General features: G+C 48.2%; 1 protein-coding gene across 1 annotated transcript in view; it reads left to right on the plus strand.

Annotated features, from left to right (window-relative positions):
* Nucleotides 1-21,853, plus strand: part of LOC134980839 (oocyte zinc finger protein XlCOF6.1-like) — a 131,927-nt gene that overhangs the window by 30,186 nt on the left and 79,888 nt on the right. The gene's annotated exons all lie outside the window — the stretch shown is intronic.

Genomic DNA, 21,853 nt, shown 5'->3' on the forward strand with positions numbered 1-21,853 from the left:
CCCCCCCCCCCGTGACTGCACCTGTGCCCCCCTCCCCCCGTGACTACATCTGCACTTTTGCCTCCTCCCCCGTGACTACACTGGCACTTGTGCCTCTCCTCTCTCCCCGCAGCCCCCGTGACTACACCTGCACCCCCTCTCCCCCCCGTGACTACACCTGCACCTGTGCCCGCTCTCCCCATGTGACTGCACCTGCACTTGTGCCTCTCCTCTCTCCCCCCCGTGACTACACCTGCACCTATGTCCCCTCTCCCCCCGTGACTACTCCTGCACCTATGTCCCCTCTCCCCCCGTGACTACTCCTGCACCTGTGCCCCCTCTCCACCCCGTGACTAAACCTGCACTTTTGTCTCCCCACACCTACACCTGTGCCCACTCTACCCCCATGACTATACCTCCATTTGTGCCTCCCCTCTTCCCCGTGACTACATCTGCATTTGTGCCTCCCCTCCCCCACAACTACACCTGCACTTGTGCCTCCCCACACCGACACCTGCCCCCTCTCTCCTCCCCCCCCCCCCCCCCCCCTACACCTGCATGTGGGAGCAGCAGCAGTGCATCCGTAGTCAGCGTGGAACAGGATCTTCCGTGCACAAACTCTATCCCACCGCCACTGTCTAGAGTCGGCATGCCCTGGAGCTGGTGAGTTTGGGCATCTTGCAACACACAGCCGAGGGGGGTGGGAACACTGCTGGGGGTGTTGGACATAGGACGCTGATATATGGAGTCTTTCTGTTGTCTGTTCAATACCCTCGAACATCAGTCAATGGTTCTGTACTTAGCAGCTGGCTGGAGACCAGAAATAATGAGACAACACACAGGAGATATGTAGAAGCTCAGCAGGTCATTTCTGATCTGACTTGTTGCTCTAGGAGCGTTTATTTATACACAAATGAACAAAGGAATGAAGGTATGACAGTGTATTAGCCAATCAAAGTACACCGTGTGCAGAGATAAACAATTATTTAATTAAACCAATTATAGCATTTCTGAATATATTCTTATCACTGTTTGCTCATTAATTTAATGAGAAGTTTCCATTGTAAAGTCAAACGATGCGTGTAGTTTAAGAACAACTTTTTTTTAGATGATCCCTACACTAGGTAGAAATGTGCACACATAAAAATATTTGCTATGCATCTCCGACGAACACACTAAAGCACAGTTCAGAGTTCTACACAGCTCTCTAAAAGAAAAAAAATCATTACAATCAACGATAGAGTTGGGACACACATCAGTGTAAAAAAAAAATTATAATGAGCAACATCACTATGTCACTGCAGGTGTCCATGGCTCTCTTGGCATAGTAGTATCGCCGATGGTTACCATGCCCATGAGCTAGGATTCAATTCCTGAAAAGGAATTGTATTTCTCTTAAGTCCTAGAGGATGCTGGGGTCCACATTAGTACCATGGGGTATAGACGGGTCCACCAGGAGCCATTGGCACTTTAAGAGTTTGAGAGTGCGGGCTGGCTCCTCCCTCTATGCCCCTCCTACCAGACTCAGTTTAGAAAATGTGCCCGGAGGAGCCGGTCACAGCTAGGGGAGTTCTACAGAGCTTTTCTAGAAAAGTTTTAATTTTAGAGTTTTTTATTTTACAGGGAGGCTGCTGGCAACAGCCTCCCTGCAGCGAGGGACTAAGGGGGGGAGCAGTGTCCGCCCTGCAGGGTCTGAGCCACTGTCTCCAGTGACTGGACACTGAGCACCAGAGGGGTCGGATCGCTCCCCGTCACAGCAGCATGCCGCCAACCCCTTACAGAGCTGAAGAAGTGGCGAGTGAGACACCGACCCCCCCCTAGCAAGCGGGGGGCCGGTGTGAAGATGGCAGCAGAGGGAGGGAGCACAGTATTAACTGCGCTCCTGGGAAGGCTCAGCGGTTCATGGTGCGGCGCTGTAAGGGGCGCCCTGGGCCAGCGCTTACCCCCTACACTGGTCCAGAAGCCTGTCGGGGTCCCCAGATCTCAGCCAACACTAATTCCTCAGGCCAGTATAATCCATGAAGAGTGGGAAGACAGCGCCATTCAGGGGGCGGAGCATCTCAGAGCGGACCCAGCAGCGTTTCAGCGCCATTTTCCTGCCTACACAGTGCTGAGAAGGAGAACAGGTCCCTCCACAGCAACTCCAGCTTATCTGTACACGGTAACAGGGGGTTGTAGAAGGGGGGGTGGGGGGCTGTAATACAACTGTGTGTCCTATTAAGGTGCACAGTCAGCGCTGACAAGGGGTCTCCCTTTGGTAAAAGCGCTGTGTGTGGTTTGGCTCCAATCTCTGTCTCTCTCTCTTGTCATTCTTGGGGGGGAAACTCTGCCCTCACGTGTGTGTGTGTGTGTGTGTGTGTGTGTGTGTGTGTGTGTGTGTGTGTGTAGAGTGTTTGGTGGTCTCCTTTAGTTATGTCCAGGGACACTGTGGCATATGCTGCAGAGGATTTATCCTCCCAGGATGATCCCATTCCATGTAATCAGGATAGCACTGGTTTAGCACAGATACCAGCAAGGGAGCCTGAGTGGTTTTCCTCTGTCAAATCTTGGATTTCTGCGATTTCTGACAGGGTTGCAAGTATCGAATCTGCAACCTAGGTATTGCAGAGCTCTATGGCAGTATGGCCGGTTTCTGGTACGTCAAGACTTACCGCGGCTACGTTTGACGGCATGGAAGTTGAGCGCCTGATACTTGCTCGGATGGGCATTCCAAAGAAGGTCATTCCTATCCCTCATCCAGGCTAGGAAAAGGGTAACGTCTAAACATTACCATCGTATTTGGAAGAAATATGTCTCTTAGTGTAAATCCAAGAAGTTTCCTGCGGTGGAGTTTCAACTCAGACGTTTTCTACTCTTCCTGCAAGCAGGTGTGGATATGGGCCTGAGGTTAGGATCTGTGAAAGTCCAGATTTTGGCCCTATCCATTTTCTTTCAGAAACACTTGGCTGCCCTCCCTGAGGTTCAGACTTTTTTGAAGGGAGTTCTGCACATCCAACCTCCCTTTGTTCCGCCTACGGCGCCTTGGCACCTTAACGTGGTGTTGCAGTTCCTCCAGTCGGATTGTTTTGAGCCTCTACAGGAGGTTGAGGTCAAATTTCTTACATGGAAGGCGGTCACGTTGTTGGCCTTAGCTTCTTCTAGACTCATGTCCGAATTGGGGGCTTTATCCTGTAAAAGCCCTTACTTGATCTTCCACGAAGATAGAGCTGAGCTCCGGACACGTCAGCAGTTTCTTCCGAAGGTTGTGTCGGCATTTCATATCAACCAACCTATTGTTGTGCCAGTGCTACTGACTCTTTAATTACTTCAAAGTCCTTGGATGTTGTGAGGGCTCTGAAGATATATGTGAAGAGAACTCTCTGTTTGTCCTATATGATCCCAAGAAAATTGGGTGTCCTGCTTCTAAGCAGACAATCTCTTGCTGGATTCGGTTCACTATCCAGCACGCTTATTCTACAGCAGGACTGTCGTGTCCAAAATCTGTCAAGGCCCACTCTACTCGTAAGGTGGGATCTTCCTGGGCAGCTGCCCAGGGTGTCTTGGCAGTGCAACTTTGCCGAGCTGCAACTTGGTCTGGGTCGAACACGTTTGCAAAGTTTTACAAGTTTGATACTTTGACTGACCTTCAGGTCATCAGAGGCCAATCAGTTCTGCAGGAGCCTCCGCGCTCTCCTTCCCGTTCTTGGAGCTTTGGTACATCTCCATGGTACTAATGTGGACCCCAGCATTCTCTAGGACGTAAGAGAAAATAGGATTTTGGTTACCTACTGGTAAATCCTTCTATAGTAGTCCATAGAGGATGCTGGGCGCCCGCCCGCCCAGCGCTTTGTTTTCCTGCAAATGTTATTTGGTTCAGTACAACTTCATTTTAGCTGAGTACTGCATTGTTACTTGGTAAGTTATGTTTCAGCGGTTGCTGAGTGTTCAAGCTACGTTAGCTTGACGTGCCTTGCATGTGTGAACTGGTGTGAATCTCGCCACTATCTGTGTATAATCCTTCTCTCGAAGATGTCCGTCTCTTCAGGCACAGTTTCTAGACTGAGTCTGGTAGGAGGCGCATAGAGGGAGGAGCCAGCCAACACTCTCAAACTCTTAAAGTGCCAATGGCTCCTGGTGGACCCGTCTATACCCCATGGTACTAATGTGGACCCCAGCATCCTCTACGGACTACGAGAAAAGGATTTACCAGTAGGTAACCAAAATCCTATTATCTGTGTAAAAAAAGTAGCATTCACGGCTTTTTTTCTAATTTATCCAAAAACAAGCTCTGTCGTGCTTCGTATAAAGACTCAGATATGCACACAGATTTACAGTCTCTACCTCAACATGCCACTCAGATGCCCCTCTACACAGAATTTCTCTATATGCCACTAGGATGCCACTTGCCACAAAATGCTAGCACATGCAAAATGCTAGCACATACCTCCAACTTGGTGTAAATCCCCCCACCTGCGACATGAAGAGTTTCAAAATAAAGATCGTCAATCTTGGAACTGCCACATACTGTATACACATAATGCCCCCAGTAGTGCCATATATACACATAATGCCCCAGTAGTACCATATATACACATAATGCCCCCAGTAGTGCCATATACAGATGTGTCCACATACCTTTTCTATATCTTGCCATGTATGACACGGTTTAGCATGCCCTAGAGCAGAGGTCCCCAAACGCGGTCCTCAAGGCACCCCAACCGTCATGGTGTTAAATGTATCCATGCTTGGCCACAGGTGACTTAATTAGCACCTTAGTCAATTTGATTTAACCATCTGTGCTGAGCCATGGATATACCTAAAAATAGAATTTTACTTACCTACCGGTAAATCCTTTTCTCGTAGTCAGTAGAGGATACTGGGGTCCACATTAGTACCATGGGGTGTAGATGGGTCCACTAGGAGCCTTGGGCACTTTAAGAAATTAATAGTGTGCACTGGCTCCTCCCTCTATGCCCTTCTTACCAGACTCAGTCTAGAAACTGTGCCTGAGGAGACGGACATATCTTGAGAGAAGGATTCAGAAAGGATAGTGGTGAAATTCGAACCAGCACACGCAAACAAGAAAAAAACCATGTTAACACAACATGAACAGAAACAGCAATGGCTGATACCACAACAATACTTAACTAACTAACCTTGCAGGAAGCACGAAGCACTGGGCGGGCGCCCATTATCCTCTACGGACTACGAGAAAAGGATTTACCAGTAGGTAATTAGAATCCAATTTTCTCTTACGTCCTAGAGGATACTGGGGTCCACATTATTACCATGGGGATGTACCATAGCTCCCAAACCGGGTGGGAGAGTGCTGAGGTTCTTGCAGAACTGACTGACCAAACTGAAGGTCCTCAGAGGCCAAGGTATCGAACTTGTAGAACTTAGCAAACGTGTTCGAACCAGACCAAGTAGCTGCTCGGCAGAGTTGTAAAGCCGAGACACCCCGGGCAGCCGCCCAGGAAGAACCCACCGACCGAATAGAGTGGGCATGAACAGATTTAGGAACCAGCAAGCCTGCCGTAGAGTAAGCATGCTGGATAGTCAGCATGATCCAGCGAGCAATAGACTGCTTAGAAGCAGGACACCCAATTTTTTTGGGATCATAAAGCACAAACAGCGAGTCCGATTTTCTGTGATGAGCCATCCGTTTGACATAGATTCTCAAATCCCTCACAACATCCAGAGACTTTAAAGTAGAAGAGGTATCAGCAAGCACCGGAACCACAACTGGCTGGTTGATATGAAACACAGACACCACCTTTGGAAGAAATTGCTGACGAGTTCTGAGTTCAGCTCTATCGTCATGAAAAATCAAATAGGAGCTCTTGTGAGACGAGGCTCCCAATTCCGAAACACGCCATGCCGAAGCCAAGGCCAATAGTGTGACAGTCTTCCATGTAAGAAACTTTACATCCACCTCCTGTAAAGGCTCAAACCAACCTGACTGCAGAAATTTCAACACCACGTTAAGATCCCAAGGTGCCGTGGGATGCACAAAGGGCAGTGGGATGTGTAGAACACCTTTCAAGAAGGTCTGAACCTTAGGAAGCGAAGCCAACTGTTTCTAAAAGAAAATGGACATGGCTGAAATCTGGACTTTTATGGATCCTAAACGTAGGCCCACATCTGCACCAGACTGCAGAAAAAGCAGAGAACGACCCAGATGAAATTCCAACTCAGGAAATTTCCTGTTTTCATACCAAGAGACGTATTTTCTCCAAATTCTGTGGTAATGTTTTGGCGTTACCCCTTGCCTGGCTTGTATCAAGGTAGGAATTACCCTGTCCGGAATACCTTTCCGGGCTTGAATCTGACGCTCAACCTCCATGCCATCAAACGTAGCCGCGGTAAGTCTTGATAGACGAACGGTCCCTGTTGTAGAAGATCCTTCTGAAGAGGTAGAGGCCACGGGTCCTCCAGAACCATTTCCAGTAAATCTGCGTACCAAGCCCTTCTTTGCCAATCCGGAGCAATGAGAATTGCTTGAACCCTTTCCCTTTTTATTTTTTTGGAGAATTCTTGGGATCAGTGGAAGTGGTGGAAAGACATACACCATCTGATAGACCCATGGAGTCACCAGAGCATCCACCGCCTGTGGGTCTCTTGACCTGGAGCAATACCGCTGGAGCTTCTTCTTGAGACGAGATGCCATCATGTCGATCTATGGAGTCCCTCACCGTCGAGTCAAGCACCCGAACACCTCCGGGTGAGGACTCCACTATCCTAGGTGGAGGTCATGTCTGCTGAGGAAGTCTGCTTCCCAGTTGTCCACTCCCAGAATAAAGATCGCGGACAGTGCCACAGCGTGTCTCTCTGCCCAGAGGAGAATCATTGTCACCTCTGACATTGCTGCTCTGCTATTCGTTCACCGCCATCACATTGTCTGACTGAACTTGGAAGACGTGCTGCCTGCAGAAGGGTTTTCTATATGGCCCTTAGTTCCAGACTTGACCATTTTCCTTGGAAGTGTTCTCCTTGGGTGACTGCTCCCCAACCTCTGAGGCTTGTGTCCGTGGTAAGCAGAATCCAATTTTGAATCCTGAACCTTCGGCCCTCGGTCAGGTGAAAAGGCTGTATCCACCACAGAAGAGAAATCCTGGCTCTTGGCGACCGACATATCCTCTGGTGCTTGTGGAGATGCGATTTGGACCATTTGTCCAGCAGATTCAGCTGGAAGGGCCTTGCGTGAAACCTTCTGTACTGCAATGCCTCGTAAGAGGCTACCATCTTCCCCAGGAGGCGAATGCACAGATGAACCGATATCCGGGTCGGCCTGAGGACGTCCCGCACCATTGACTGAATTACCAATGCCTTTTTCAGAGGAAGGAATACTTTCTGTACCTCCATGTCCAGTATCATGCCCAGGAACGGAAGCCCCCATGTTGGTTCCAGGTGAGATTTTGTGGCAGGTTTAGAATCCACCCGTGATCCTGCAGAAGTCGTGTGGAGAGGGCAATGCTGTGCAACAACCTCTCCCTAGATGGTGCTTTTACCAGCAGATCGTCCAGGTACGGTATTATGTTCACTCCTTGTTTGCGGAGGAGAAACATCATCTCCACCACCACTTTGGTAAATACCCTCGGGGCCGTGGAGAACCCAAATGGCAGGGCCTGGAACTGGTAATGACAGTCCTGCAACGCAAACCTTAGATAAGGAGCCGGCCAAATCGGAATATGAAGGTACGCATCCTTGATATCCAGAGACGCCAGGAATTCTCCCTCCTCCAGAAGTGAGATCACCGCTCTCAGCGACTCCATCTTAAATTTGAACACCCATAAATACGGGTTGATAAAGCTAAATATTTATCTTATAACATTCACTATATATTTGTAAGAGACTCAGTACGCAATGGGCGTACGGGGTACCGTAAGGGTACGCACTTAGCGTAGCAGACGCTAGGCCGTGGTCGAGACGCACGAGCGGCACGTTCGCTCACGGCTTACGCTGGGTATCGAGCACGCTATAGGCGGTCCGAGTACCGTAATGCTACGCTACTAGCGTAGCGGACGCCGTGCCCACAAAACGAACACGAGCGGCGCAGACGCTCACAGGATGACACACCATAAACCTTGTATGCAACACAATGAAAGGCTGAGCCTATACTGTAAACCTTGGTTTTGTAATGTGAACACAATGCAATGCTAATTAACCTCTATTATATAAAAGCCGCTTGAGCGATTGAGACGCTCTGAATACTCTCAGCAATGTAATAAACACACAATACCTTGCTAAGGTTCCAAAACCTTTACTAACGAGATTTAGTTATGTAAAAGGGAAAATACAGTTAACAGTTTATACACTACAGGCTAACATCAATATCTAAACATAATAACTACACATATACAATATACAACAGCGTAACAATAACAGAGAGAGAGAGAGTAAGGCATATACAAACAGAGAATAAGTTGGTTACAGAGAAACACTTACACACTGGGGAATGATCGCTGCGCAGTCCTGGTACCAGCTCTCTAGTTAGTCAATGATGAAAACCGTTGTGGAGAGAAGACTGAGCTGGCCAGGCTGGCTGTTATATACACTGCGTACAGTACACTACAAAGGGACCTATAATCTCATTGTTCATTGGACACAGGAATGTCTCCCCGCATTATAACAAAAGGTCATAGGTTAGTTTGAACAGGTGGGCTGTGACTATATCGAACTGCTCAGGTGGGAGGGAATCTCAGGATTCCCGCCGCATGGATAATGAACTGCAAATATAGCAAATGTCCATAAACTTGTTATAGACATAACTATACGCAGGAGCGATTAATCTTTACCTAACCAGCACCGGATTGTTTCTAATAAAATGTTCTTTAGTTAGGTACCAAACACCACTGCTCAAACCCTTCGTATTATGCAAAGAGGAATTCCTCTGTCCAGGGACCAGTTACAATAAACAAACTTACAGTTATTATTAAGGGGAACATTACCTATAAAACATACTGTCACGATCCGGGTATCTGGACGCCATTACTCACCCTTCAGATGCCTCCTAAGGCTGGCTCAGCGTTCCAGGACCGGATCCCGCTGTTCCTGAGTTTCCACATGCAGAATGTCAGAGTGGTGATTTCATCAGCCGCGGCCTCCGCTGTGCCCGCGTGGTTAAATGTGCGCTTGTCAGTCTGGCGTCTCCTGTCTCCTGTGGCCGGCGTCGCCATTACTGTTTCAATTCTCACATGGATTACAAACCAAACTTCCCTCCAAGTGTCTGCATGGGCGCAGCCATCTTGGATTTTGCCATCTGATCATTTCCACCAATCTGCTGTCTGTATTGTTGATTTGCATAATTGCCTAGCCAACCCCTTCCTTGCTGCAGGTATAAGTAAGCTGTGCCTGAGCAAGGAAGGCGTCAGTGCTTTGGTTGTCTAACCTAGTTCCAGTTTGTCTCTCTCCTGTGGTTGTCTTCCAGGTTCCAGCTCCTGTCTCCAGACTTCTGCTATAGAGACCCGCACCAGCATTCCATCTGCGGTGTAGCCTGACTCTCCGATCCATTCTGGACTCACCTGTTTCCAGTTACAACAATCACCTGCTTCCAGCCCAGCTTCCAGCAGTGTACAGCTTCTCTTAAAGGGCCGGTGTCCTTTCTGCAGTTTACCACTCTCCACCGGTATTATTATTTCACCGCTCTCAAACTCCAAACTTCATCAATCACCTGCTTCCAGCCCAGCTTCCAGCAGTGTACAGCTTCTCTTAAAGGGCCGGTGTCCTTTCTGCAGTTTACCACTCTCCACCGGTATTATTATTTCACCGCTCTCAAACTCCAAACTTCATTATTATTTCATCGCTCTCAAGTTCGTTTATTATTTAACTGGTTCCAGCCAGTATCCACTCCGTACCAACAACAGTCTGGTTCCAGCCAGTATCCACAGCAGCCGTTTTATCTTCAGCAACCCAGCCTTTCCTGGAACACCAGCTGGTACAATCCTGGGTTCTCTCCATTGCTACAGTCAGGTCTGGTAAGGACTTTCCAACTAGAAGATTATAAGAACTGTCTCACCCTACCAGTGCCTGTGGCCCTTGCCACCCTGTAGTACCCAGGAATTGTATTTATCCTCTGTTGACTTTTATGTTTCCTTTACTGCTGCTGTGTTACGGAGTTTGTCATAATAAACATCATTGACTTTTATCCTGGTAGTCGTGGTCACGCCTTCGGGCAGTTATTCTACATGTTACTTACATGTCTAGGGGTCTGATACAACCTCCCAGGTTCCGTTACATCTCAGCCCCTACAACTGAGGCTGCCTCCCGTCAGCTCAGGCCCTCAGTTGTGACAGTAAGCACTGACCTAATGAATCCAGCCGGAGACCAGGATCAAGCGGCCAGGCCAATGCAAGAACTGGCAGCCCGACTTGAACATCAGGAGGCTGCACAGGGCCACATCATCCGCTGTCTCCAGGATCTCTCTACACGGCTGGATGGGATTCAAACGACCCTCCGTGGACCTGGCACGTCTGGTGCGTCCACTACAGTGACACCAGCTGTAACCCCACCCACCTTACCCATTTCCAGTCCACATCTTCATCTTCCAACGCCAGCAAAATTTGATGGATCTCCAAGGTTCTGCAGGGGATTTCTCAATCAATGTGAAATCCACTTTGAGCTTCTACCTGGCAATTTCTTCAGTGACCGTACCAAAATTGCCTATATCATCTCCCTTCTCAGTGGCTCAGCCCTTGACTGGGCATCGCCTTTATGGGAGAAGTCTGATCCCCTGCTATCCTCCTATACTGACTTTGTAGCTACATTCAGGCGCATCTTCGACGAGCCAGGCCGGATAACATCTGCTTCATCTGAGATTCTCCGTTTACGCCAGGGAACACGTACTGTGGGACAGTATCTTATACAGTTTAAAATCCTGGCATCCGAACTGGCATGGAACGACGAGGCCCTGTATGCTGCATTCTGGCATGGCTTATCAGAACGCATCAAGGATGAGTTAGCTACCAGAGACTTGCCCTCTAAGTTGGATGAGCTAATTTCTCTTTGCACGAAGGTTGATCTACGTTTCAGAGAGAGAGCAACTGAGCGAGGAAGATCATCTACTCCTAAATCTTCTGCTCCTCCTCCTCGTCAACCATCTCCATCCAAGGATGAGCCTATGCAAATTAGTCGTTCTCGTCTATCTCCCGCTGAGCGCCGAAGACGTCTCTCTGAGTCCCTCTGTCTCTACTGTGCAGCTCCGTCGCACACTATCAATGCCTGTCCCAAACGTCCGGGAAACTCCAGATCCTAGCTCGCCAAGGAGAGGGCCGGCTAGGAGTAATGATCTCCTCTCCATCTCCTCATGACTGTAACCTCCCAGTGTCGCTCCAAATTGCTCAACGTTACAGGAACGTCATTGCCCTCCTTGATTCCGGAGCAGCTGGGAATTTCATAACCGAAGCTTATGTTAAACGGTGGTCCCTACCCACGAGAGACTGTCCTCGTCCATCTCTTTGACTGCCGTGGATGGCAGCAAGATCTTTGACGCAGTCATTTCCTTAAGGACTCTTCCAGTTCGTCTGAGAGTGGGAGTTCTTCATTCTGAGTATATTTCTTTTTTAGTGATTCCAAGAGCCACACATCCAGTGGTTTTAGGCCTTCCATGGCTCCGTCTCCACAACCCATCAATTGACTGGACGACTACGCAAATACTAGCATGGGGTCCCTCCTGTGCTGAGACTTGTTTAGCCAAAGTTCTTCCTGTTTGTTCTTCCTTCCCCAGGTCATCTGATGTTCCGCCTCCTCCATATCAAGACTTCACGGACGTGTTCAGTAAAGCCTCTGCTGATATCCTTCCTCCTCATAGAGAATGGGACTGCCCAATCGACCTCATTCCAGGGAAGGTTCCACCGCGAGGCCGAACTTATCCATTGTCTCTGCCTGAGACACACTCCATGGAAGAGTACATCAAAGAGAACCTGGCGAAGGGTTTCATCCGACCATCTTCTTCTCCAGCCGGCGCAGGCTTCTTCTTCGTTAAGAAGAAAGACGGTGGTCTGCGTCCGTGCATCGACTACAGAGGTCTGAACGACATTACCGTCAAGAACCGATACCCTTTACCCCTGATTACCGAGCTCTTTGATAGAGTTAGTGGTGCAACTATTTTCACAAAGCTGGACTTGAGGGGTGCCTACAATCTCATCCGAATCCGTGAGGGTGACGAGTGGAAGACCGCCTTTAACACCCGTGGCGGACATTATGAGTACCTCGTCATGCCCTTCGGATTGAGCAATGCTCCAGCAGTCTTCCAGCACTTCGTGAATGAGATTTTCAGGGACATCTTGTACCGCCATGTCGTGGTTTATCTAGACGACATCCTCATCTTTGCTAATAATCTCGAAGATCATCGTTTCTGGGTAAAAGAGGTTCTTTCCCGTCTCCGTGTCAATCACCTCTATTGTAAATTGGAGAAGTGTGTGTTTGAAGTTAAAACCATTCCGTTTCTAGGTTACATTGTGTCCGGTTCCGGACTAGAGATGGATCCTGAGAAACTCCAAGCAATCCAGAATTGGCCTATACCCTTAAGCCTCAAAGGGGTCCAGAGGTTCTTAGGGTTCGCCAATTATTATAGAAAATTTATACGAGACTTTTCCACCATTGTGGCGCCTATCACTGCATTAACCAAGAAAGGTGCTAATCCGTCCAAGTGGTCCGAGGAAGCTACACAGGCCTTTCACCTTCTGAAGCAACGGTTCATCTCTGCACCAGTTCTGAAACAGCCCGACACCGACTCTCCTTTTATCTTAGAGGTAGATGCCTCCTCCGTTGGAGTAGGAGCAGTGTTATCCCAAAGGGCCAAAGATGGACATCTACATCCTTGCAGTTTCTTCTCCCGGAAGTTCTCCCCAGCTGAGCGCAACTATGCCATTGGCGATCAGGAGTTGCTAGCCATCAAGCTCGCTCTGGAGGAGTGGAGATACCTGTTGGAGGGAGCTTCCCACTCAATCACCATTCTTACCGACCACAAAAATCTTTTATATCTCAAAGGCGCACAATGTCTGAATCCTCGTCAGGCCAGATGGGCACTTTTCTTCTCTAGGTTTGACTTTAAACTCCAGTTCTGTCCGGGTTCTCAGAATCGTAAGGCCGATGCCCTTTCCCGCTCATGGGAGCAGGAAAATGAGTCCGAGTCTGCAGACAAGCATCCTATTATTAATCCGTTGGCATTCTCCACGGTAGGGATGGACTCTACGCCTCCACCAGGGAAAAGTTTTGTTAAGCCAGTTCTAAGGAAGAAGCTCATGCATTGGGCCCATGCTTCCTGTTTTGCTGGACATACAGGCATTCAGAAAACCCTTGAATTTATTTCTAGGTCCTACTGGTGGCCAACTCTGAAGAAGGACGTTATGGAATTTATTGCCTCCTGCCCAAAGTGTGCCCAACACAAAATCTCCCGCCAGTCGCCTGCGGGGCAACTGGTTCCATTATCTGTTCCCCGTCGACCTTGGACCCATTTGTCGATGGACTTTGTTTCCGATCTACCTATCTGCAACAAGTTTAATACCATCTGGGTGGTAGTTGACCGGTTCACCAAGATGGCACATTTCATCCCTCTCACCGGTCTTCCGTCAGCTTCCAAGTTGGCTCAAGTGTTTATACAAGAGATCTTCCGACTTCACGGTCTTCCTGAAGAGATCATCTCGGATCGTGGAGTACAATTTGTAGCCAAATTTTGGCGAAGTTTGTGTCAAGCCCTCCAAGTCAAGTTAAAGTTTTCCACGGCTTACCATCCTCAGACCAATGGTCAAACCGAGAGGGTGAATCAGGACTTGGAGGCCTTCCTCCGTATATATGTGTCTTCCTCTCAAGATGACTGGGTTCAACTCCTTCCTTGGGCCGAGTTCAGCCACAACAATCAATACCATTCCTCATCTTCTTCTACACCATTCTTCATTAATTATGGATTCCACCCTAAAGTCCCAGAATTCCAACCGCTTCCCGCAACTTCTGTTCCAGCAGTGGATGTCACCTTGCGTCAGTTTTCAAATAACTGGAGGAACGTCCGCGCAGCCCTGCTTAAAGCCTCATTCAGGTATAAGAAGTTTGCCGATAGGAAGCGTAGAGCGGTTCCTGCTCTCAAGGTGGGTGATCGTGTGTGGCTGTCCACGAAGAATTTGAGGTTGAGAGTTCCCAGCATGAAATTTGCACCTCGCTACATCGGACCCTTCAAGATTGAACAAGTCATCCTGTTGCCTACAGGTTACTGTTACCATCCTTCTTGAAAATACCCAGGACATTTCATGTTTCTTTGTTGAAACCGCTGATCCTGAATCGGTTTCATTCCGCACTTCCTCCAGCTCCCAAAGTTCAGACTCAACGGGGAGTCGAGTACGAGGTGGCCAAGATTTTGGACTCACGTTTCCGTTACGGTCAGTTACAATACCTCATTGACTGGAAGGGCTATGGTCCTGAAGAACGCTCTTGGACCAATGCCTCAGACGTCCATGCTCCTGCCTTGGTCCGAAATTTCCACGCAAAGTTTCCTTTAAAGCCTAAGAAGTGTCCTGGGGCCACTCCTAAAGGGGGGGGTGCTGTCACGATCCGGGTATCTGGACGCCATTACTCACCCTTCAGATGCCTCCTAAGGCTGGCTCAGCGTTCCAGGACCGGATCCCGCTGTTCCTGAGTTTCCACATGCAGAATGTCAGAGTGGTGATTTCATCAGCCGCGGCCTCCGCTGTGCCCGCGTGGTTAAATGTGCGCTTGTCAGTCTGGCGTCTCCTGTCTCCTGTGGCCGGCGTCGCCATTACTGTTTCAATTCTCACATGGATTACAAACCAAACTTCCCTCCAAGTGTCTGCATGGGCGCAGCCATCTTGGATTTTGCCATCTGATCATTTCCACCAATCTGCTGTCTGTATTGTTGATTTGCATAATTGCCTAGCCAACCCCTTCCTTGCTGCAGGTATAAGTAAGCTGTGCCTGAGCAAGGAAGGCGTCAGTGCTTTGGTTGTCTAACCTAGTTCCAGTTTGTCTCTCTCCTGTGGTTGTCTTCCAGGTTCCAGCTCCTGTCTCCAGACTTCTGCTATAGAGACCCGCACCAGCATTCCATCTGCGGTGTAGCCTGACTCTCCGATCCATTCTGGACTCACCTGTTTCCAGTTACAACAATCACCTGCTTCCAGCCCAGCTTCCAGCAGTGTACAGCTTCTCTTAAAGGGCCGGTGTCCTTTCTGCAGTTTACCACTCTCCACCGGTATTATTATTTCACCGCTCTCAAACTCCAAACTTCATCAATCACCTGCTTCCAGCCCAGCTTCCAGCAGTGTACAGCTTCTCTTAAAGGGCCGGTGTCCTTTCTGCAGTTTACCACTCTCCACCGGTATTATTATTTCACCGCTCTCAAACTCCAAACTTCATTATTATTTCATCGCTCTCAAGTTCGTTTATTATTTAACTGGTTCCAGCCAGTATCCACTCCGTACCAACAACAGTCTGGTTCCAGCCAGTATCCACAGCAGCCGTTTTATCTTCAGCAACCCAGCCTTTCCTGGAACACCAGCTGGTACGATCCTGGGTTCTCTCCATTGCTACAGTCAGGTCTGGTAAGGACTTTCCAACTAGAAGATTATAAGAACTGTCTCACCCTACCAGTGCCTGTGGCCCTTGCCACCCTGTAGTACCCAGGAATTGTATTTATCCTCTGTTGACTTTTATGTTTCCTTTACTGCTGCTGTGTTACGGAGTTTGTCATAATAAACATCATTGACTTTTATCCTGGTAGTCGTGGTCACGCCTTTGGGCAGTTATTCTACATGTTACTTACATGTCTAGGGGTCTGATACAACCTCCCAGGTTCCGTTACATCTCAGCCCCTACAACTGAGGCTGCCTCCCGTCAGCTCAGGCCCTCAGTTGTGACACATACTATTTGAATTTATTATGTAACGATTGAGTCGCCCGCTAGACGCACACAAACTCTACCGTAAATGCACATACCACGCGCCAATGCGCACGGCCGTAGAAGCTCCATTACGCAACTGCGAATATGCGCACGCACGGGAGAGAATGTGCACGTGCAGCGGGCAAGCGCATGGGGTGAATATATGGCAACGTGTAGCATGATATTTTTCCGACTTTGACAGGGTTCAGTGACTTGAGGTTTAAAATGGGCCTCACCGAACCGTCGAGTTTCGGTACCACAAACAGGTTGGAATAAAAACTGTTATTTTGTAGTTGAAGAGGAACTGGAACAAAGACCTGAGTCTGTACGACCTGTGAATTGCTGCTTGCAAAGTCATACTTGCTTCCGGTGAAGCTGGTAAGCCAGATTTGAAGAATCTGTGAGGTGGGAGTTCTTGAAACTCCAGTCTGTAGCCCCGGACGATAAGATTTTACCCATGGATCCAGGCATGAGGTGGTCCATACGTGACTGAAATATCGGAACCGGGCTCCCACCTGCCTGTTGACCAGGCAGTGCGGTCCACCGTCATGCTGAAGGCTTTGCGGAAGCAGAACCGGAGGTCTGATCCTGTGAGACTGTATTTGCAGGTTTTCTGGGTTTACCTCTATTGCCTTTGAAGGCAGTAGAAGAACCCTTGGCCTTACCTTTAAACTTTGCCTCCAAAAGGACTGCAACGTTGGTGAAGAATAGGATTTCCTAGCCGGGGGTGCTGCGGAAGGAAGGTATGTAGACTTACCCGCCGTAGCCTTGGATATACACCTATCCATTTCATCTCCAAAAGGGGCTTCACCTGTGAAAGGTAGCGCTCTCCACGGCTTTTCTTGCAATCCAAGTCCGCAGTCCCCTGGCGTAGCCATAAGCCCCTGCGTGCTGACACTGGTGCTTGCGTTGAGCAATCCAATCTCCTTTATGGCCTCCACCATAGCAGAATCCTGTATATGCTGTAGGAGTAAAATAATCCCTCCCCTGGATAAGGAATCTAACCCGTCAATTAGATTACCTGACCATTTTGCAATGGCCCTAGTGATCCATGCATAAGCTATAGCGGGCAACCCCCGCAGCTGTGTACAGAGATTTGAGAGCGGTCTCAATCTTGCGGTCTGCAGCATCCTTTAACGAAGCAGCCCCAGGAACAGGTAAAACTATCTTACGAGACAGTCTGGAAACCGAAGCGTCCACTATCGGTGGGTTTTCCCATTTTTTTCTGTCATCCTGAGGGAACGGGAAGGATGTGAGTAACCGTTTTGGAATCTGAAACTTCCTGTCAGGATTAACCCAAGTTTCTTCAAAAGGAAAATTTAATTCCTTAGAAGCAGGAAAAGTAGCAGAGGATTTCTTTTTCACATTAAAAAAGGATTCCTCCTCGTCCTCTGACACCTTGTCAGGAATCTGTAATACATCTCTTATACTGTAGCTTCAATCAGGGCCTGTATTCCCTGTACTAAAGCTGCATCCCCCCCTACCAAGTCCACCTCCCCTCCTCTGGGTCTGATACATCATCATCGGTATCAGCCTGCATGATTTGGGTCAGAGTACGTTTCTGTGGACAAACAGCAGGGGTCTGAGATTCCAGGATGACCACTGAATCCCTATTCATGAGGTCTTCTACAGACTGCCTTAAATATTGCGTCTCCTTTTTATTTTGGGATAGTTTATTTGAAATATTTGAAATCATCCCTTTTAAGGAATTTAACCATACAGGTTCAGATCCACTAGCTTGGCAATGTGTACTATCTTGAGTTAGTCATCCCCCTGATTGAGAAATACACTCTGCTGTGCATGATACACACTCCTTTGACATGAGAAATGTGAAACACACACACACATTAAGGAAAAGGTTAAAGCACAGTTAACCCACACAGAGCCCGTCTAGGGAGACACAGAGTACAGTGGAGCCAGCCACACAGCGCCCCTATAGCTAAAGATTAAACTTAGCTGGGTCGCAAACTAAGTACCCTTAATAGGTCTTAGAACACCAAATTATTGCTCCACCCCCTTTGCAATGACCCCCTGGTACCGCTGAGGTGCTTTGGAGTCCTTGTGGAGGAGCTACGCTTCCCTGACAGGCTGCCTATATAAAGCTGCAGGGGGAAAATGGCACTGGATCCGCTCATAGTGAAGGCCCCGCCCCCGTAATGGCGCACGGTCTTCCTGGTCTTTATACTGGCTGAGGTGTGTAAGCATGTCTGTAGGGGATTAGAACCCCTGTAATAGTGCCAGTTTTGCGGGTAATAGATGTGGCTCCATCCGCCCCTCATAGCGGACACTACAGTGTACCTGAAGCCTGGAGCGCAGCATGCATGCAGCGCTGCGCTCCTACCCTCATGCCACCATCACAGCCGGCGACCCGCTAACCGGGACGCCGACCACCTACTCGGCACTCTTCTGGCTCTGTTTTGGGTGGCGGCGTGCTGCGGGTCTGTACGCTCGCCGTGGTGGGGCTTGCGAATAGGACCCTCAGGAGCTCAGTGTCCTGTCAGCGGAGAACAGGACCATTAACCTTAGGGAGGTTGGGCCATTCCAAACCCCACATACACACACACACACACACACACACACACACCCCTAAGTCCCACGAAGCAGGCAGTCTGTTGCCAACCAGACCTGCCTGTAAATAATAAAACAGAACATAAATGCAGAAAACTCGTCAGGAGCTTCCCGGCTTGAGAGAGGAGCCAGTGCACACTATTGATTTCTTAAAGTGCCCAAGGCTCCTAGTGGACCTGTCTATACCCCACGGTACTAATGTGGACCCCAGTATCCTCTAGGACGTAAGAGAAACCTGGATTGTTGGGGTGCCTTGAGGACCGCATTTGGAAACCTCTGCCCTACAGTTTTAACCATGCTTTATGATTTTTCTTAATTTGCTTCTTTAATATGCTACTTTATACGTATTCTATTGTGGCAAACAAAAATGTAAAAATAATTCCAAACACTACTTGCAGAAAAAAGCTAACCATGCTTTGCATGGCGTTCCAAATTGAGCAAAATCGAAAAGGTGTATGTGGGCACATCTGTATACATATAATGTGCCCTGTAGTGCCATATATACAGTTGTGCTCATAAGTTTACATACCCTAGCAGAATTTGTGATTTTCTGGCCATTTGTCAGAGACTATGAATGATAACTCACAAACTTTTCTTTCACTCATGGTGACCCTGATCAAAAGTTTACATACCCCTGTTCTTAATACCGTGTATTGCCCCCCTTTAACATCAATGACAGCTTGAAGTCTTTTGTGATAGTTGTGGATGAGGCTCTATATTTTCTCAGATGGTAAAGCTGCCCATTCTTCTTGGCAAAAAGCCTCCAGTTCCTGTAAATTCTTGGGCTGTCTTGCATGAACTGCACGTTTGAGATCTCCCCAGAGTGGCTCAATGATATTGAGGTCAGGAGACTGAGATGGCCACTCCAGAACCTTCACTTTATTCTGCTGTAGCCAATGACAGGTCAACTTGGCCTTGTGTTTTGGATCATTGTCATGTTGGAACGTCCAAGTACGTCCCATGCGCAGCTTCCGGGCTGATGAGTGCACATTTTCCTCCAGTATTTTCTGATAACATGCTCCATTCATCTTGCCATCAATTTTGACCATTTGCGTAGTAATGGCTTTCTTCTGGCGACTCGACCATTTAGCCCATTTTTCTTCAAATGCCTCCTTATTGTGCATCTTGAAACAACCACACCACTTTTTTTCAGAGAGTCCTGTATTTCAGCTGAAGTTATTTGTGGATTTTTCTTTGCATCCCAAACAATTTTCCTGGCAGTTGTGGCTGAAATTTTTGTTGGTCTACCTGACAGTGATTTGGTTTCTACAGAATCCCTCATTTTCCATTTAATTAGAGTTTGAACACTGCTGATTGGCATTCTCAATTGCTTGGATATCGTTTTATATCCCAATCCTGTTTTATACAGTTCAATAACCTTTTCCCGCAGATCCTTTGACAATTCTTTTGCTTTTACCATGACTCAGAATCCAGACACGTCAGTGCAGCACTGGATGAAGGATGCAAGGGTCTTTCAGGAGTCCAGAAACTCACTGACCTTTTATACACACACACACACACACACACACACACACACACACACACACACTGATTACAAGCAAACAGATCACAGGTGAGGATGGTTACCTTTAGTAGCCATTCAAACCCGTTTGTGTCAACTTGTGTGCATGTTATCAGGCCCAAATCTCCAGGGTATGTAAACTTTTGATCAGGGTCATTTGGGTAGTTTCTGTTGTCATTATGATTTTAAAAGAGTAAACACAGTTGTTAGACAATAAATGGCTTCACCCAACCACTAACCATGAGTGAAAGAAAAGTTTGTGAGTTATCATTCATATTCTCTGACAAATGGCCAGAAATTCCCAAATTCTGCTAGGGTATGTAAACTTATGAGCACAACTGTACATATAATGCCCCCAGTAGTGCCCGATATACACAATGCGCCAGTATAGAGCCAGATACACCATTCCCCTCACTATAGTGCCAGTTACACAATGCATGGCCGTAACAAGGGGGGGCGACTAGGGTGTCACCCGCCCCGGGCGCTGGAATGAGGGGGCGCTAGGGGGGATGTTTCCGCAGACATAATTACTGAGGGCACCGCGTGCAACGCTGGTTGCCGCGTTGAGGGAGAGCGGACGGAGACAGAAGTCTGGCCGGCGGGATTGAACCCTTTGCGCATAGAGCTGAGCGCGGGACTGATGAGGGCACACTTGCTGCAGTCATTGACAGTGAATGAGTCATTGTCACTCACACTGCAGCATTCCGCACTGGATTCTGCAGGCTCCTCTAACAGGGGAGCTTTCACGGAGACTGCATGTATCCGGCAGCCCTGAGCACACAGCCCTCCCCCATACCTGGGAACAGGGGGAGGGACACAGTGCAGCAGCGTGGACTCTGAATGAGGGGGAGCTGTGACAGAGAGAGGAGATTTATGAGGTATGTTCCTCTGCCTGGCAGACAGCTCCCCCTGTACAACGTGTGTGTGTGTGTGTGTGTGTGTGTGTGTGTGTGTGTGTGTGTGTGTGTGTGTGTGTGTGTGTGTGTGTCAGTGTGTGTGTGTGTGTGTGTGGGTGTGGGTGTGTGTGTGGCAGTGTGCATCTGGGCCCTATACAGTGTGTGTCTGTGCATCTGGTCCCTGTATATTTTGTGTGTGTGTGTCTCAATGTGCATCTGATCCGTATGCCGTGTGTGTGTGTCAATGTGCTCATATACAATCTGTTTTTGTGTCAGTGTTCTCCTGGTCTGTGTGTGGGTGTCAGTGTTCCCCTGGGACCTGCACCATATGTGTGTCAGTGTGCCCCCTATACAATCTATGTAATGTATATACGCGGCTCGTCTGTCGTGTAATGTGCATAAGCGGCTCTACTTTGGTGTAACGTGTATAAGCGTCCCCTCTGCGGTGTAACATGTATAAGTGACTACTGTGGTGTAACGTGTATAAGCGGCTGTACTGTGGTGTAACGTGTAGAAGTGGCTCCTCTGTGGTGTAACGTGTGAGATTTATATATATATATATATATATATATATATATATATATTAAATTGTATTTTAATTAAAAGTATTTTTTTTTTGGGGGGGGGGGGGGGGGGTTGGTGGTGGTGGTGCGCAAATTTACTGTCTTGCCCGGGTGAGAGCAATCCTAGTTTCGGCCCTTCACAATGCCCCCACTATGGTGCCCCTTACAAAATGCCCCCAGTAGTACCAAATACACAAGCTCTGTTGTGCTTCGTATACAGACTCAGACGTGCGCATAGATTTACAGTCAAAAACTTTTTAGAAAGCTGTGGATGCTATGTTTTACACAGATATACAATACAAGTGTGGATGCTATGTTTTACACAGATATACAATACAAGTGTGGATGCTATGTTTTACACAGATATGCAATACAAGTGTGGATGCTATGTTTTACACAGATATGCAATACAAGTGTGGAAGCTATGTTTTACACAGATATACAATACAAGTGTGGATGCT

Source organism: Pseudophryne corroboree, chromosome 12, assembly GCF_028390025.1.
Source record: "Pseudophryne corroboree isolate aPseCor3 chromosome 12, aPseCor3.hap2, whole genome shotgun sequence".
In the NCBI taxonomy this organism is placed as follows: Eukaryota; Metazoa; Chordata; class Amphibia; order Anura; family Myobatrachidae; genus Pseudophryne; species Pseudophryne corroboree.